General features: G+C 36.9%; 1 protein-coding gene across 3 annotated transcripts in view; it reads right to left on the bottom strand.

The window, feature by feature from the left end:
* cntn6 (contactin 6) overlaps positions 1-17463 on the bottom strand; it is a 167851-nt gene that overhangs the window by 90674 nt on the left and 59714 nt on the right. The window contains exon 2 of one of the 3 annotated variants that reach the window (XM_017304949.1): positions 10725-10859. The exons of the other annotated variants lie outside the window; for them this stretch is intronic. The gene's annotated coding sequence lies outside the window, so the exon portion shown is untranslated. The remainder of the gene's footprint in view (positions 1-10724; positions 10860-17463) is intronic. 3 annotated transcript variants of the gene reach the window in all.

The raw sequence follows: 17463 nt of genomic DNA, 5'->3' as shown, positions 1-17463 counted from the left end.
GATACAAAGCATTTTTATACCAACTGAAGGTTACAAGTAGTTGATTATATGCTATAAAATGATACTATGCGACTGTAAAATATATAATACCCTTTAAGACTTCGAAAGGTTATTGGCTGCACTGGATCTTATTTACTGGTATTAATAGGGACTCAATTCAAAAATGCACCAAATCTTTTGAATTTTTATTCACTAAAAACATGCATAATTATTTTCCATGATAGAAAAATGCATTAGCTCTTTTGATATTATTCGATGTCGTCATTTCTGAATAACTGATGAAAACTTGATAACTGATTATGCTACAAAATGGCAAATAATGCTGCACCTTTCTGTCTGTGCCTCTGACTCGCTCTACCCCTCACCCCGAGACGAAGAAACGTGAAAGATAAAACTCGCTACATTTACCCCGTTATGTGCGCGAGGTGAAGGAGCGTAAGGCGCGCTGAAGTGTACGCGAAGACATCATCGGCGCGCCGCCCCCTCTGGTGCAGCGCCCCTATGCGTTTCATGCGCTGCATACCCACTTTTTGCGCCACTGCCTACATCCAACAGCATTACTCAACTCAGTCGGTTAGTTTTAGGGAAAAACTGCAAAGTTCTTTGCGTTTTGCTACCATGATTCTAACACACACCTGCGTAGCTCTACACAGCAGCCGCACAGATGTAAACCCAGCTCCAGCGTCGTAGCGCTCATGTTGCGTTTAAAGGTCGCTCGGAAAAACAGGTCACGACGTGTCAACAACGATTATGCCGTTTTAATGGCTGAAAAAAGTGATAGAAAGAAGGCGCCAATATTGGAAGTGCGGAAACTCCTACTGTATCAAATCGATAGGAATAACAGAGAGTTGGCCGCTCTGAGGTAAAAACAGCAAACAGTCCAGGCGGGAATACAATGCACCCCAATGCCTGCCCATGCCACCGGACCTTTTACTCAACTGGCAATTTATAGGTTAACAAGTATAAATCAAAACAAACAAAAAAACATCGCTATGAATGAAAGAAATAACCCAGATAGCACAGAATGATTGAAACATTGAATCAATGTCAGCCAGAAACATTGAATCAACGTTGAACGCTGACATTGAAACATTGAAAGTGGTCGGTGACTTGAATGTTGAATCAACATCTTGGGTTTCAACCATAACTGACATTATATCAATGTTGATTCAACCATCATCTGTATGTCAATTTACATGCATATTTGTGGTGATATTGCATTGAATCAGTTGGGAATCAACATTGATTCAACCTTCATCTGAATGTGGTTTTGCACACATATTTGTTTATTTTACATTAATTCAATGTTGATTTAACACTCATTTGACTGTGGCTCTGCATGCATATTTGTGTTGATTTTACATTGAATCAGTTATGAGTCAATGTTGATTCAACCTTCATCTGAANTCTGCATGCATATTTGTGTTGATTTTACATTGAATCAGTTATGAGTCAATGTTGATTCAACCTTCATCTGAATGTGGATCTACATGCAGATTTGTGTTGATTTCATATTGAATGAAAGCTAAGGATTTATGTACATTTTTAGGTTTGATAGGTCTACATAACATACCACTAAAAGTTTCTTCACTGGTGTTAAACACTATTATTGGCAGATCATGGGTAAACTGTGTACAAAAGTTTAAAAATGACAACATAGGTTTGATATAACATTTTAAGAAAAGAGGGACAGATCTTTAAACATATTTGACTCCTTTTTGACTGTCAGAATAACAGTCTATTGTCCACAGAAGAACAGAGTCCATGAGGTTAAGCTTTGTACTGTATGAACCAGGAAAACAGTACTAGTTGTGGTAACCCCAGTTAGACTCTGGTTGGCATCACTTTGATTCCTTGTGATGTTTTCCTCTCATTCTGGTGCGTAATGAAGCCACTTGACAGTTTTACTGCAGTCCTCAAGAATCAGCTTTTGGTCAAACTGCAGAGCAGCGGCTGAAAAACACAAAAATAAAAGTGAGGAAGGTGCCGGTTAGAAATATGATAAACATTTGAAAAGTTCTGAAAGACATTGAAAGATTAAACAGTGTACTGGTTACAGGTCTGAGAACAAATACAAACCATATAGTTCCCCATGTACACTCACTGTTATAATATTAATCTGAATTGTTCATTAATATTTATCTTAATGTTTATGTATACAAATACATTTACCTATGAAGCTGCAGTCTAATGTAGGATTTATGATGCTGCACTCATGTTAAAATGAGGGAATCAATATTTAAAATAAAGGCTGTTTATCAAAAAACCTAAAGATAAAACTCAGGGAGGATCAGGGTTTATTTAACACACCAGAGACAGTTAATAGAGCAAAAGATGATTTATACTGTAGTTGGAAAAATTATTTATAATTTATACAGAATAAACTTCCATCAAATTAATCTTCAATCAACTACAAATATTTCCAAATAAGTTTATTAAATTCATTACAAAATGTCCATGCGCTGATAAAGATCCCACACCAGTAATAATAGACCAGTTCAGTTTAACCAGTTACCAATACAAGAATCAACAGACTGAATCAGTCATTAGCAGGTTTAGTTCAGTGTTTCACCTGCCTTACATGTTTTAAGTGTTTCCTTTCTGTCTCACCTGGATTTAATCTGTGGATGATTAACAACCTTCTGCACTTCTTGATGGCTGCAGACTGTCATGCAATCATCGAACTCAGTTGTTCTGGAACAGAGACACATTTAAGCACGTCCCTAAGCACATCATAATAAAAAATGAAAAACAAGTGATTACTATCACAACAATTTAAAGCCCACCTGGAGCAGCCAGCCTTACACTTCCTTGTCCACCACATGCTCTCCCAGACCAAACAATAGGCCCCGCCCTATTTTAAAAACTAAAATCTCACAAAATCTCACAAGATTTCATACTTAGGCCTGGAGCGGTGGGCAGGATGAAAATAGTACAAAATGAGACATGACCTAATTATTAAAAATATCCGTTGTGCCCTAAAATAACCAGGATTACTATGGGCACAAAACAATGCCCTTATTTTTCAATAAACACATTTAAGATCAAAGTAATATTGAAAACTTACCATAAAACTGCTCAGAGGAGAATTCAATTCAGAARCCAGTTGCAAACAARCCAGCAGCAAAATGGCTGTTTGGTTGGGACAAACCACTAGTGTAAAAAGGGGGAGTCGGACTGTACAACTCCTAGTAGAGACTTGTAGATGTTTTTGTGTCAACACATTATGCACAGTTAGTTGATCCACCATCATTTGTCGACTTCAACCAAACATCAACCATTAGTCAGACTTCGGCATTTCAGTCATCAGATTTCAACCACAAAACAACATTGATTCAATGACACAGTTTCAACGTTATGTTCAACGGTTTGATTGGATGGTGGTTTGATGGTTGATCCACCGTCATTTGTCGACTTCAACCAAAAATCAACCATTAATCAGCATTTCAGTCATCAGATTTCAACCACAAAACAACATTGATTCAATGACACAGTTTCAACGGTTTGATTGGATGGTGGTTTGATGGTTGATCCACCATCATTTGTCGACTTCAACCAAAAATCAATGATTCTAACTATTTTTCAACGTTGATTTAACATTGTGTGCTATCTGGGAAAGGTCTCTTTGTGAAGAAATGAACAAAACCAAGATATTTAGAAAATGGGAGGCAAAATCTGAATGATCACGAGAAACATTTCTCTCAGGAGCAACAAGACGTGTCCATTTACACCAAGAACCCAAAGGCGTTGAATGCTTTAGCCCCGTTTTGCCTGACTCGTCTCCGAAATGACAGGACCTGAGGAGTCTCAACTGGCGGTCCCCATTTTCAGTAAAAGCAACAGGAGGGGTTCACTTTGCTCAGCCTCCTCAGGCCAGATTGTTGCATGGAGCTTGAATAAAGGATCTCACCATTTACCGAACCATAGCTCCAGGACTGTCATTCTGAATGTGCACTTCTCATCCCGAGAAGAAGTACCAGAGGTGTTGGAAAAAGTTTCAGATTGATCTGCCATCTTCCTCATGGTATCAAAAATGTATCCACACCCCTCCCTCATCCATGTGCTCAGGTGTCACAGAAACCCAACGACTGAAAGTGCCCACAGCAATAGTCACATTACACCAGCTGTGCAGATTTTGAATGATAGGGAAACCCTTTTTCAGTTTCATTAAAATGTCAAAAAAAATGAATAATTTATGGTTTTAAATTTCAGGCCGACTAAGAATTCCTCTACATTGCATAAGGTCTTTTCCTTCCACCAGATTTATTCCAGTGGAAGTGAAGCATTTTGCCGCTCTGAGATCTGTTGCCAATTTCCCTCACAGACAATGAAAAGTGTAATTTGTCAATTGACACAAAGAAGCAGATAAAATGAGAGTCATTCGTCAGCAAAAACCTTCTAAAATGGACATGGACTGAATGAGACATTTTACTAAAACCTACAGTAAATTAACTACAGCTCTGTTATTTGTGAGAGCTGTCAAGCTGAATAAAAAGATGTTTTATTCAAAGTTGAAATGCCCAAAGGAAAACAAAACACCCACATTAAATAATGTTGGTTAACCAATAAATGGAAAAAAGCTGTGTAAAAGACTAAATTTAATCTCCAGAACATTTCAAAAGTATTGATACCCCTCAAAATTTCAGATTTTAATTTTAACTATAAACTAAGGAGATTTTCATTTTTATGCAGAATTTTGAAACAAAAGAAAAATTACTCAAAACATGTTTCTCATGTAAAAATCATTGTAATGCAGCACATGAGTGATAAACTACTTTATTCTCCAGAATATTTTACTACAGAGTAGAATTAAATGTCCCATTAAGAGTGCTATTCACTTGTTGTGAAAACTTTAAGCAAACCTTTAAAATGTTGCAAGAAAGGAAAAATGAAAATGCGACAAGAGTTTCCATCTAATGGTGTGGAGCGAATCAAAGCATGATACCATCAAATGTTGATGCTACACACAGGAAGTAGAGATCACAAACAAGCAGTGTAATTTCCTTTCATCAGACTAAATTATGAATCTGGTGACTGTTTTAGTTGCTGTAGCTGTTTTAGTTGATTAGTTATATTACAGTTTTAGTTGTCTAAATCGATTGTCAATTTAGTCAACAAAATCTAAATACTTTGAGTAGTTCACTAGAATTAGCAAAACAAGACTACATTTTTAATCAGTTATTATATGGTTATTGTCTGTTAAAAAATGATCAGAAGAGGAATAATTAAAAACCTTTTGACTCGTTTCATTCCCTCTCCTGCCCGGATTCATTGAAGTCGTCATTGTATCAGCTGAACCATAAAGACGCGACAACACGTTTCTCCAAGTCCAAAACATAATAACATTTGTTAGACAAACAAATGAAACTGACAGAACTGCATGAAACCAGCAATATTTACCTCACACTACAGACATCACACACACACACAACGAAACAATACAAAGAAACACCCCACCGCCCTGGATGTTTCTCCGGAGACCCGGTGGCGATCAAGCGCTAAACTCCGTGCTAGCTACTTTAAGTGTTTTCCTTCGACGCTGGACTGAACTTAGGGGAGTGACCTTAGCGAGTTTCATTTTAAGAACAAAGTGTTATTTTTTGTTAAAATAAAAACAGATGTTTTTATGACCCCGTCCAGAATTTTATCAAGTGGTCAAACACATACACTAGTTGTGTTCCAACTTATAGAAAACTTCAAGCCAAGTTATTTTAATTCAACTTGGTGTATAATGTTTTCGATAGAAATATCCTAGATAAAAGATTACGCTAATTGAACCATGGATATAATTTGAAATGGATTTCCTTATTTGAAATTGGTTCCCTCTGGTATTCCATGAATGAGATGTAAACATTTTCAGGGAAATAGTTAAGGGGTTAAAACTAATCAAATTTACTTCCACAAACAATGAAAAGAATTTAAAAACTGCATTTATTTTTAAATTAAATGTAAAGGAAGCTCTCTTTGCCACATGAAGAAAAACACACCATAAGATTTTACTGCAGGAAAATAACCTGGAGTCAATCATAAAGCGTTGATGCTGTAACACCAACATCTTCACACCCTGCAGTATCATCACAGCTACTCAGGCTTCTGTCAACACTCGCCTGGCTTCCTGCTTGGCTGGGCAATTGTAGCTGTCAGTCACCTGTGTAATGTGTGAGACAGCTGTGGTATTTTAGACAATGGAGAGGGACTTTATCATCCTTCCTCTAGTAGGTCATACGACAAATGACTAATTTTAGGTAAGACGGGGGCGTGCGAGGCAACTGTTTTTCTTGGCAAGGCTTTGCCTGAGTATTGTCATCAAATGAATCAACTTCACAGCTGCCTGTTTGATCTAAAACACCTACAATCACCAGAGAGTGAACAAAGGTTTGCTTCTGAAGCCTTGCAGTGAAGGATTCCACAGGTACTACAGGAATAAGGTCTCTACCCACTAGTTAGTAGGAGGAGGGTAAGAGTGCAACCAGCTCACTGGATGAGATTATTTATTTCAGGTCAGAAAGAATAAGACAAGAAAAGGGAAATCTGGTTTTAACAATCAGACTACAGGTTTCACAAATCACAATGTCAGTTTTAAAGAAGCTAAAATGAGTGCAAAACATTCCGGTTCAGTTTTGACTCCATATATGCTGGGTTTTTTTTTTTTTTGGTTCATTTCTAGGAGGGACCTAGGCTAAAAAGGAGCATTGAATCTCCTTTTTGTGCTTTTACAAATAGAATAAAGTTGTTTTTTTATTTAAACTGTGCTTTTTTTATATACGTGCTCAGTTGAAAAATAAGTTTAAGTGGTTTGCAGAGATGATTCAAAGCTGCCCTCATAAAGTGCACAAACTTGCTCCAGCAAGAATCAAGTGTTTTATCTTTTTATGAGCTGAAAGAGGCAATAATAAGTAAAGACTTGACTTATCAAATGTAAATACCATTTTTCAAAGGGTACAATTACGTAAAAGTGATTTATTTTAGATTTACATCATGCTATAATGTCATTCCCTCATCAAAAACTTGTCTGGAGTGTCGCCTTGATTCATGAATGCTGGAGAAATCCTTTAATCTCCACGGCAACCATTCAGCTGTGCAAAATGCCTGGATGGACCTAGCTTTTCCTCTGTGCTTTCATTTCCAAGCTTCTGCCTCACAGAGGTGAATCTGAAGGAGCCTTGTGACTCCTCCCCTGTGCTCCTTCAGATTAGCCAGCAGCAATCAGCAAACACCTGGTGGAACTGCACATCAGCTGAGCTCATTATAGGAGCTACTTCTCAGAGCAACGCTGGTAAAAATGTTGTTAAAGGGTTAATAGAGGAGCCATGCAGTCTTTTCAGAAAGCAGAGCTTCAGAAAAACAGGAATTTCTTAAAGAGACAGAAGCCCAAGGTATTAAATTCAGACGGAAATTTTTTTTTACGTCATATTTAGTATATATATTAAAATAGAAAACACAAAAAAGGAGGAGGCGTGGCTTCAATATTTAAGGATACTATGAACTGTAGTAAAATATCTCTGGGTAATTTTATGTCTTTTGAATATCTTGGAATCGAGGTAAAAGGCCACAAACAAACTTTGACACTAACTCTATACAAAACCCCAACATATGAGGAAAATTTATTTACGGACTTGAATGAACTTCTATCTCTCATATGTATTGATTACGATTGTTTGATAATTGTCGGTGATTTCAACATTCATGTCGACAACCCCCAAGACCGAGGGGCTAAAAAGTTCTTTAATATATTAGAGAGTTTTGGTTTAACACATCTCAAACAAGCAACACACACTCATGGACACACACTGGACCTGGTTATTAGTAAGGGTGTGAACATTTCCAATGTCTCTGTAACTGATGTCGCCCTGTCGGATCACTTTGCTGTTATCTTTGACAGTTCTTTATCCGTTAACCCACTTGGACAAAAAGCTACTATCACAAAACGTACTTTCACAGAAAACACAGCAGAAACATTTAATCAAGTCTACTCCTCTTCCTCGCCCTTAAGCTATAATGACGTAGATAAGTTGGTGGATGATTTTCAGTGGAAATATCTGAAAGTGCAAACTTTCAGATATTAATTACCTTGCCCCCATTAAAGAGAAGGTTGTGACAGGTAGGAAGAAATCTCCATGGAAAAACGCACAAACTTTTCAATCAGCTAGACAACTCTGCTGTAGAGCCGAACGGAAATGGCATAAAGCTAAACTGCACGTTTATTATGACATCTACAAAGAAAGACTACGTAACTATCACACAACACTAAAACATGCAAAAGAGGCTTTCTTTGCAGATGTCATAAACAAAAATACTAAACGCTCAAGGTTTATTTGCTACTGTTGTCAGGCTCACAAATCCTCTGATGACGTTGCCACCTGAACTTCAATCTAATGCCGCCTGCAACAAGTTTTCCAGTTTCTTTTTAGAGAAAATTCAAAAGATAAGAGGATTAATCCACTCCAAAGACGGTACACCACTGCTGTGCCCAAACAAAACAAATGCAGGAACAATGGCCCAATTTCAACTACTTAATTATAAAACCCTAGAAGAAATTATAAGTCAATTAAGCTCCAGTTCCTGCTGTCTGGATGTCCTACCCACATATTTCTTTAAGAAAGTTCTGCCTCTCGTTGCTACTGATCTGATCCAAATAGTTAACTCATCGCTCTCTTCAGGTGTTTTGCCCCAGGCTTTGAAAACAGCACACAGGACGAAAAATGGGATTTTCGTCAGCTATTGACACCTTGTTCTGCCTAACCCTGCCCCTGTCAACAATTTCCGGCAGCGCAGGTGATAAACATGCAACACTTTTTCTGTTACAAACCGACTCCAGCCCCCCACCAGAGAAGGGAAAAGTTCTGTAGCCCTCACAGGAAAAAGTTTGGGGACCACTGGTCTAGACTCTTCAGGTCTTCTGGTTCTGGTCTGCTCTGCATTCCCAGAACCAGAACCAAACGAGGAGAAGCAGCATTCAGTTTCTATGCACCACAAATTTGGAACAAACTTCCAGAAAACTGTAAAACAGCTGAAACACTGGATGCCTTTAAATCTCAAATTAAAACCCACCTGTTTTGCTTATGGCTAAATTGCAGGTTTTAATGTCTTAGGTTTGAGAATCCTTGTATGATGTGGCTCTGCTAAAACTCTGTTCGGGGAGACCCCATAAGGGCAAGTTCTCAGATGGATTGATGTTTTTATCTTTACTTTTAATAATGTTTACATCTTTTTATCTGTTTTAATCTTTTTCAATCTCTCTCTTTTTCAGTTTATTCCGTTTTTATTTTTATTTTAATTATATTAAGCACTTTGAAATGCCTTGCTGCTGAAATGTGCTATACAAATAAAATTTGATTGATTGATCCTGCCACCTGATTGACAGAGCAATACAGACTCTGTGGCTCAACTTATAAATTATTTTGTGAAAACACCTAAAGACAAAAGTGTGTGCCAGGCTGTATGGAAATTCAAAGTGCAGGTCTTTTTATATGGGTGTGTTTTAGTAGTCTTTAATAATGACCTTGTCTCATGGAGCTGCACCTATCCGTCTGTTAAAGGAGAACAACCTGCAGCAAACGCTTGAAGCCCAAATTCAATTTGCAAGGATGAGGAGGTCTTCAGAGCTTCTCAACAACAAAGGATGATCGGTTTAAGAGTCCAAGAGATGGTCAACATCAATAGATAACAATCCTACTTATCGCTGCTCTCCACCAGTAAGCACAACACACACCTCACAAATCCTCCAACATGACGTCCTTGTATTTGTCTGCCTGAAAACAAGAGAAAAGTAACAAGCCAGCTGTGAAATTGAAAAAAAAAAGTTCTGAAGTTGGTAAGAATTGATTATAAACAGAGTACAAATGAAACTTGAGTTTCTTTTTTAACGATTTAAGCATTTGGTAGCCCAAGTATAATGCAGTCTGACACAGCTTGACTTTATTTCTGGTTTTCAGAAAACAGATAAATTAACGTACCCGAGAGTTACTGTCAGCCTCCCAGGGTTCTGAAACTTTTCAAATTAATCTTTTAGAAAACCTCCCAGCCTCAGTCAATCCAGACACCAATTTATAGTCCTCAATGTTGGACTATTCATTTCAATTTCTGACATTTCAATTCTCATGTCAGGGCCAGTGAGATGTAGAATAAAACTGACACAGCACTAATTTATTTTTTATTTTTTGCAATGATTAAAGAGATTGAATTTTTAACTAAACAAGATGAACCATCTGTCCATCCTGTCAGGAATAAACAACTAGGCTGCAAAACACTCGGTTATTTTACCTTCATAGTCATGTTACTATTCACTTGCAGGGAACAAGGTAAAGGGAGTATCATATCTATACTTATATATATTATATATATTATGTGTGCATGCTCCAGCTGCAAATCAAAGGAAGTTTTATCCTTGATTTAAAGCAACTCTGCGTTTCAGCATCATTTATGGACCAAACGTCCATTAATCTGGACTTTTGTTCTAGATTAATGGAACATAGAAGCTGAATGCTGCTTCTTCATGTTTGGTTCTGGGGATGCAGATCAGACCAAAACTACAAGACCTGACCATACAATCCTTATTTGAACAAATGCATGTTCTTTTTTCTTCAATAAAAAAAAGACAGTTTATATACATATTTAACAAAATGAATACTCATTTATATATAAATGAGTGTGTGTGTGCACGTGTGTGTATGGTTACTATATTCTGAATTTTTAGTACAAGCAAGAGTATCCCCAAAACTCACCTTTACTTTTGCCCTCTCCTGCACTCCAGTGGTTTCAATTAATTTGGCCCTCCCTGGGTCTCAGTGCTGGCAGATCCACCCAAGAGACAAGACATCCATTACTGCCAGGTCTCAGGCTCCATTTCAAGTAGGTGGCTGATGGAAAGAATGGCCACTGTGAGGCTAATGAAATATTTTCCACACCAGAAATAGATGTTGTATGCTCAGACAACCATGCTCATTATTGAATATCGCCAATGACGTGTCATTTGGTTTAAAATTGGAGTTAGTGCCAACATGTTAGCAGGTGTCAGAGTTTTTGCTGATCTTGAGTCGAGTTTGCTGAAAGTTGCATGAATGTCCCCTTGTACTTATGGATGACTAGTCTAAATTCAAGCCACTTGACTCCAACGAAGGAGTTGTCAATAAAATATAGGCATTTATACTTGTGTGTGCCAAAACCAAAACAACTGCGAGAACATAACATTCACAGATAGTTTTTTTCAGTAGAAAATAATTAGAGGCATCCACAGGCATATATTTATTTTGTAAACCTCTGCATGTTTAGCTTATTCAAGCACACGTCGACACATTCGCCTCTACCACAGCGAGTGTTTACACACCTCCTTGTTTCAGCAGGTTGAGAATACACATTTAAAAGGTGTACACAACAAGAGAAAGTGAGAACTGAAGTAACACACAAAAAAAAACACAAAATCAGTATAACAGATGACTTAATTATGATATTTATTAAACTTTTTAGCTTTTGTTCTACCAACAAGAAAATGGCAGTTGTTCTCTCCTCCATAGAATCTAAATTACTCAGTACAAGCTGATGATACAGAAGTTGGAAAGTTCAATTCAAAAAATTTTTCAAAAACTGATCTAATTAGTTCAGTTAAAGAGAAAAGAGAAGGCGCCTCTTCATTCTTTATAGACTGCCATTTTTATTTATGCAACAAACTAATCTGACTTAATCTAACTTCCACAAAATATAGTAAGATGATAATCTAATAATTTTAATATCAGATAGTTGCTAATTACTTGTTTAGTTGATAAACAAGTATCACAAGTTAGCGCTAGCTATGATCAGTATTCACACTTTGACCAAAAACTGGTCATGAAGACAACATAAACAGGCATTATTATGGTTTAGGTTTAATCTGAATTTTGTTATAGAAACTTCAAAGTTTTTGCTTGAACTTAACTTTTAAAACAGAAATAAACTTTAAAGCTTCCTAAGGCTACACTCTTCTTCAGTTGTTAACTCTCAGTAAGAAAGTCCAAGATTTCAAGTTTCTCCAGGTTAGAATTTGGCAAATACTGATCAAAAATAGAAACTGAAACCGTTCGTTTTTCTCGACACACCGTCTTGATGTAATCAAACACTGAATTCTACTCCTTGATTTCAATACACACACAATACACACTTTTGATGCCAGAAGATCAAAAAGTGACAAGTTCTGATTTCCCTAAAAATGCCTTACATTTTCTCACATTTAGACCCAAGTAACTCATACATTCATAGATTTTTTATCCTAAATATTACTTGCTTAGCTATATAGGTTATGGCATATCCTTTCTAATAACACTTTGTTAGCGTAATCATTGGGCATTGATCATCTTAAACAATCTTCAGGTTAAAAACACAATCCGTATGCTGGCTCAAACCCCTGCTCCAAACCTGTTGTGTTGAGCCAAACGTGGAGCTACTGGGCCGGTCCATGTTTGACTGCAGGCCTGGTCAGCAAAGATTAGCTTTCTGTTAGATACTGAACTTGGTTTGGAACTGGCTTGTTGAGATTAATGGTGACTTTTTAAAAAGTTGAATTGTATTTAAAATGCTTAAAGTTCTTTGGCAGCCACAATATCAAAAGCTAGTGCAACTCTACAAGAATCTTCTAGATTTCTTCAAGGACTTTTTAATTAAAATGTTTAAACTTCATTTGTCTGCACCACACATTTTAAAATGATTTGAAAATGGACTAAATAAAATATTTCCATTTTTAAAAACTGCTAACAACGGCTTTGTGAAAAACAAATGAGATGCTTTGATCACAGCTTGACACAATTTACCAAAACCTCTCAAACTATTATACAAGTATCACACCCATACTTTGTTTAAACTTGACTTCTAGAAGTATGGTTGTCTTCTTTTTTCACATAAGAATAATTAGAGGTTGTACTTTGTAAAAGTATTTAAACTGAAACATTGTTAGATTTCATCTGCTTTGAGATACATTTTCATTAAAATGTCAAACCTTTCCCTGGAACTTGACTAACTGCTCGGGGATCACCAATTATTAACACACACTTTGCCAAAAACTTCATGGAAATGTGTCCAACAGTTTCTGAGCCCTGCAGCTAAACAGCAGAGCTGTCACCTTCATGGCGCCAGAGACGTAATCGGTTGACTTCATTAGCTGTGGAACATGACTGCATGTGTGCCACATAATTCTGTGCCAAAGAAATGGATGAACTGGCAGCTTGACAGACAGCTTTCTGGTGCCCAGCCAACTAACAATGACGTCCCAGAAAGCCAAAAAGTCAAGTAAAGTGAAATGTTTTTCTGCACTGTTTGATACAAACAGGCTCTGCGGATTTACACAATATTCCATAAGCCGACACTTTCCAACGCATTTCAACAGCTAGTCATTAATTAGACATTGTCGTTACTTTATTGGTGATCACTGCAGCTATAGGGTCACTTTGGGGGATAAAGGTGGTGGGGGTATAAATAGTTACATTCACTTGAGTAACTTTTTGGAAAATAAATGTACTGTAAGGAGTGTTTTTGCTATGCTGTATTCCCCAATATTGAAAAAAAAATCTAGATCTAGTATTGATGACAATGTGCCAAATCATTAGGGCAGATCTATTCAGTCTAATTCTGTGCTTTGTGCTCTGAGTGATGTCATGAGTAATTTATTTTACATTATGTGGCTCTTGTCTTGCAATCGGAAGGTTGTAGGTTCAATTCCCGCTTCCTACTGCCACATGTCTCATGTACCTCTGGGCAAGGCACTTTACCCCAAATTGCCCACCGATCGGTGTATAAATTTCTGAGTGTGAATGGGTGAATGTGACTCTAGCGTGAAGTATTTTGAGTGGTCAAAATGTCTGGAAAAGAGTTATATAAGTTGCATCCTTTTCCATTAGATTTAGAGTTCATGACTGTACTTCCTGAGCAATCTCAAAGGTGTGTTGCAGTTCATTTTATTGACTTCAGTTTCTTTATTATCCGTTTTACATCTTCTGTCATTTTCCTAATTGAGCTCACATGTGTTTGTGTTTGACCAACACAAACACAAAACATGTTTGTGTTGGTCAAACATGTTTTTCCATGTTTGACCAAGCTTGTGAAGCTGTTGGTGTATTTGAATGTGCTATACTGGTGCAAATACATATCAAATACATTTGTAATTCTGTACAGTTTTTACTACATTTATGTCTGTTTTAAAAACATAAACATTTAATGTCCATTCAGCATGTTTCTTGTTTTGGATTGCTATTGGCTGTTACTAAACCTCAGATATGTGTATGGTATGTGAAAAAAGTGTATTTACATTTCATACTGAAATAAATTGATTTGGGAACATGTTTATTTTGCCTAATTTGTTATTTTGCAGTTATGCTATTCATGTGAATTATTTTCATTTTGGTCTTTAAAATACCATAAGTTTCACATAGATTTAGATGATGTAACTTTTTAATATTAAATGATTAATGTTTTGATTAGTTATCAGTACTTTACCTGATAACTTTTTACTTTTACTCGAGTAGAGATGTGGAAGTAGTGTTACTCTTATGTAAAATATACTTTTTGAGCTTTACATCATGCTATAATGTTATTCCCTCATCAAAAACACCTGGAGTGTTGGTTTGAGTCTTTCTGGCATGTTTGAGAAATCCTTTTTAAGGGTTAATAGAGGAGCCATGTTGTGATGACTTCCTGAACGTAGAGTTTCAAAAAGCAGGAGGTTTTAAAGAAACAGCGGCACAATTTCAAGGAATTAAACTATGAAGTCAGATTTTATACGTAGCACTTTTTTAAGCGACTGAATGTAACATAGTTACTTAATTGTGCAATTAAACGGCACTATGTGCCTGAAAAACCCATGACACTGCCCCTTTAAGCAACAAAAGAAAACCTCTCCCCAGTCCACTGAGGGCCACAGCAGAGAAAAGCAGGAAAAATTCAACTGGCCTCACACAGCAGCAGACATCTGTGTTACAAACACCAGGATTGCCAGGCGGCGGAACAAGAGCGCAAAGGTTGCTGAAGCGATGCAACACATTTCATCATCCATTATACATGAGGCTACCACAAAGTAACAGTAGCCCTGGTGGGCCTCTGCTGCCATTATTCATGGATATCAGAAGACACTCTGAAAATGGATGTTTCTGAGTCTAAGAGCCACATTTTCCTGAAAGCCTTGCACAACTTGGTTGAACTATGCTGAATAGTCATGTAGTGCATCCCTCTGTGTTGAGGGCTGTGCTAATCCTCTCCTAGGGCAGGCACTTAAACCGCTGTGTACAAAGCCCATCAATGTAAACACCCTTACACTACATAAGACGCAGTGTTCTTTAAAAAGGGGGACTATTTTGAATGAATTAGGCCAACTGTGGTTACATTTTAAAAACTGTTAAAAATAACATCAAAAAGCTAAAGTGCCAACTGTGACGTAAACAATTGAGATTTTTTAAATATTTACTTTAACAATAAAGCAAAGGTGAGTTACAAAATCAGAATAATTACCAGTTAAAGAATAAAAAATTTAAATCACCTTTATTGTAGGGGCGGAGATTTATCGTATCGTTTATCATTTATCGTAACAAACCTCCATTCATGATAACAATTCTGGCCATCTCAATATATTTCAGTTAATGATATCAAATGAATAACTAAACTGACAGTATTATTAGAAGTGATGTTTTTACCATTTTCTCCACTGTATGTTTTACGAGACCAAATATCAGTAAATTCAAAAATCTGATTGACTGCAGTTATTGTGTGAAGTTTAGTGTTACCTTTATGGGAGTGGAGTCCTGAAGAAGATTTCAAATGTGGATATTTTTCAAGAGCAATATTTTTTATTGTGATCACATTAGTACCACAAAATACTGCAGTAAAGTCATCTGCTCCTATCTATAACAACACAGACTTACTGCAGGACTGTAACACAAACTCAGATTAGTTCCTTATTGAGGTTTAAGATTTTTCTTTTTAAGTTTTTTTTCACTATGCCGGGTTCTTTCATCTTACCTAGGCCCATCAACATGGTAACCCAGTCGCATTAGAATTCAACACGTGTGAAAGCAACACTTCTATAGCAAAAATTAATTAAATAAAACTGTGGTGCATGAACCCATGAGGAGCCTTTTCCTGATTTTCTCATCATGACTTAAGAAAAGCAGAAGCAAACTAAAGCAAAGTGATTTCACAACTTCCATGTGTGTACATATATAAATCAAGTGTTTTGCATTTACCCAGAAACACAAAACATTTCAGTCCCTTCCCAACTAATAACCCAGCATTGTTGTTGTAAACCATGTTATTACAGGAACACCTTCATGCTCCTTTTTTTAAGTTTCATGAAAATGCAAAACGACTTGCCTCGTATTATTCTCATTACCAATTGTTTTCATCACTACTATTGCATTCTGACAAGTGTGACAAGTCTGAGATCCACAGGCTGGTAAGGAGTTTGAAAAGCGCTTCTTCATAACCAACTCACAAAAGAAAGTACTCTGAGTTTTAATAACCTGAGGGGAGTCAACAGAAAATGTCAGGAGAACTGAATGCCCTATCAATTGAATGTGCACTATTAGTCAAATTACACCAGCTTGTTATAAACGAGACCTGTCTGCCATTTGTCTTCTTTCTAGCAGATTTGTGAACTTTTCAGGATTTGTGAAAATCCTTTTCATCTTCAAAAATGTCACATTTTTGAGCTTTATATGATGTTAAAATGTTATCCTCTCATCAAAAAGACACATGTAGTGTTGCCTTGATTCTTTAATGCATGTTTGGGGAAAAAAATCCTTTAATCTCCATGGCAACCATTCAAACTGTGCAAAATTCCTGCGCTTAGCTCTGCCTTAAAAACAAAGCTCCTCCTTTGAGCTGCAGTTTCAACATTTCTGAGCTTCCTCCTCACAGAGCAGCCCTCCCCACTCAGCTCCTTCAGACTAGCCAGCAGCAATTAGCAAACACCTGGTGGAACTGCTGAGCTCATAGGAGCAACCCTGGTAAAATCGTCCTTAAAGGGTTTTAATAGAGGAGCCATGTTGTGATGACTTCCTGAAGGCTGAGTTTCAGACAGGGGCGCTGCCAGAAATCTTGGACTCCCTGACAAAAAATTTGTTTGGGCCCCCGTGCGCAGCTGCTCTCACAATTATTTTAGTTTATTTGACCCATAAAAGCGTCATAATTTTAAAGGCTTGCATCCGCCTTGCATTATTGGGTACAACACTGATAATTAGCACAATAATTGGATGTTGAATTTAACATCCAACAGTCCACATCCAGTATGCTAGTTGGTTGCTTAAATTTATTCTATTAGTTTTAGATACCGAAATGTCTCTCCCTATGAGCAACAGTCAAAAGCAACATGTAACTACACATAAAGCAATCCAGACTTCTCAAACATACTATGTAGTTGCATTTTATTCAAGCTGCAGTACATAATTTAATAAAAAAATATGTTTTGTCCATAATTGTTAAAGCTGTCACGATGTCATAGCAGTTTGTTAT

This window comes from Poecilia reticulata, linkage group LG5 (genome assembly GCF_000633615.1).
Source record: "Poecilia reticulata strain Guanapo linkage group LG5, Guppy_female_1.0+MT, whole genome shotgun sequence".
Lineage (NCBI taxonomy): Eukaryota > Metazoa > Chordata > Actinopteri > Cyprinodontiformes > Poeciliidae > Poecilia > Poecilia reticulata.
The sequence above is the reverse complement of the archived record's forward strand: the minus strand, read 5'-3'. Positions and strand labels throughout refer to the sequence as shown.